Raw genomic sequence first — 2,390 nt, forward strand, 5'->3', positions numbered from 1 at the left:
GAAACTTCAGCTCGTCCGCCTGCAAAGGCTCCTTTTTTTTCCTTCTTCTTCTTTCTAAATGGGCCCTGCTGTAGTGCTGTGAGCACTAGAGTCAGGTCCCAAGAGGGTATAGAGGGGGGCCGTGGAGGATTTAGCCTTCTCGCCCCCCTAAGGAACCTGATGATCAGGTCATGCTTCCCCAGCAACTTCCCTTCTATGGAGTCGTGGTTAGCAGCGATTGCAGCGACATAGACTTTGAGGGTGGAGGGAGACAGCCTTCGCTCCAACCCTTGCTGCAAAAAGAACAGCACGACTCTGATCGGGCATCTTCACCAGTGCCAGTGCTGAAGCGGTCTCCCAGGAGCCTCTGAAATTGTTTCAGTAGGACTGCCATCCTGCTCTTGAATGTATTCAAGCACTTCAACACCAACTGAGCACGTTCCTGCGTGAGGCGTGCTGTCTGTTCAACCGAGTCCAACTCCATACAGAGAAAAGAGATCCTCTGCGTCGGGGAGAGTTTGCTCTTTTCCCAGTTGACCCGAAGGCCCAACAGGCTGAGGTGTGAGAGCACCAAATCCCTGTGTTCGCACAATTAATCCTGAGACTGAGCGAGTACGAGCCAGTCGTCGAGGTAGTTGAGAATGCGAATGCCCTGTTCTCTCAGGGGAACAAGGGGTGCCTCCGCAACTTACGTGAAGACACGGGGTGACAGGGACAGCCCGGAGGGCAAGACCTCGTACTGATATGTTCGTCCTTCGGACGCGAACCGCAGCAATGGTCTGTAGTGCGGAAGGGTCGACACATGAAGTGCGCGTCCTTCAGGTCGATCGCTGCAAACCAATCTCGGGGACAAATGCACCCAAAGATGCGTTCCTGCGTCAACATCTTGAACGGTAACCTCAAAGAAGCCATCGAGACGGGCTGGTTAGCGGTAGCCAGGCTCCCAGACGCCGCGCAAGTGGCACCAATGGAACTACAGGCGTACCCGTAGTGGGGCAGCGAGAAAGAACGCATGGACCTGGCCCGGGCGTCTCGTAGCCGGTCCGAGGCGGGATCTGAGTATGTGTAACACTGACCTGCGTTCGAGCAGAGGGGGCGTGGGTAGTCCGTTGGTTCGTCCTCCCGATCCGCCCACTGCTGCTCACTGCCAAGAGAGGAGGGTGAGTGTGATACGACACTGGATCGTCCACAACCAGCTTTGCTGGAGGCTGCTGTGGATGCTGTGTGGGAGCGGGGCGGTGGCAGGGGGCCGCCCTTGGCGATGAGCGGGCTGAGGCGCTGCCGCCAGCGGCTGGGTGGAGGCAGCAGCTGCACGCCGGGGCAGGATGCCTGATCGCCTTAGTCTGCTTTTGGGCAGCGGAGAACTGCTGGGCAAAGTTCTCCACCGTGTCGCCGAAAAGGCCGGTCTGGGACACGGGGGCGTTCAAGAATAGTGTCTTGTCAGTCTCGCGTATGTCGGCCAGACACAGCCAGAGATGGCGCTCCTGACCACCATAGTGGACATCGCACGACCCAGAGACCGCGCCGTAACCTTCGTCGCTCGTAGTGCAAGGTCCGTCACGGTGCGGAATTCTCTGAGAACTTCCGGGTCATGACCACCCTCGTGCAAGTCCCTCAGTGCCTTGGCCTGGTGCACTTGCAACAACGCCGTATCATGTAACGTGGAGGCAGCTTCTCCACAGGCCGTATAAGCATCGCTGGCCAGTCGAGTACCTACAGACCCGGGAGGGGAGGCACGGTTCGCCCTGCCGGGTGGAGGCGGTATTAGGACACAACTGCATCGCAACCAACCGCTCCACCGGGGAGGGTGGTGAGGGAGCAGTAACCAGCAGATTGGTTTCCGGCAGTAAAAGGTGCCGTCCACGACCTGGTGAGCTCCTCATGCACCTCCGGGAAGAAAGACACCGAGGAGGGGAGCTGAGAACCAGCGCGGACCACCCCGAGAACCAATCGTGCAACCTTGAGGGCTCTGGACATGGTGGAAGTCTCCACTTGAGCCCTACCCCCACGGTCGGCCCGGGAAAGCATAGCCGTTATTTCCGGATCCGATTCAGGCATTGCTACAGTCCCGGAGGAGAGCAGCGCAGCCGAATCTTCCTCTCCAGAAAGCTCTGGCTCACCCTCCAATGCTGCAATCGACATCCGTGCAATCGATTAAAGCTATCGATGGTCGATTAAGCCGTTTCATTTTGGGCTACGTGCGAGCAGCTGTGAGTGATGGTGATGGTATATAAATGCATCATCATTCACTCGTAATTACAAATTAAGCTTTTAATGTGATTTAAACTTTAAAAGTACATTAAAATAGAAACAACACAAAGTTCTTCAACATGGAATGCAATAGAAATGTAGTAACCAAGTCATTTCCCCAGATAATTTTTTCATATCGGGCTCTGCGCTTTGCAGGGCTG

Source organism: Sinocyclocheilus rhinocerous, unplaced genomic scaffold (genome assembly GCF_001515625.1).
Source record: "Sinocyclocheilus rhinocerous isolate Xijiao unplaced genomic scaffold, SAMN03320098_v1.1 scaffold2302, whole genome shotgun sequence".
In the NCBI taxonomy this organism is placed as follows: Eukaryota; Metazoa; Chordata; class Actinopteri; order Cypriniformes; family Cyprinidae; genus Sinocyclocheilus; species Sinocyclocheilus rhinocerous.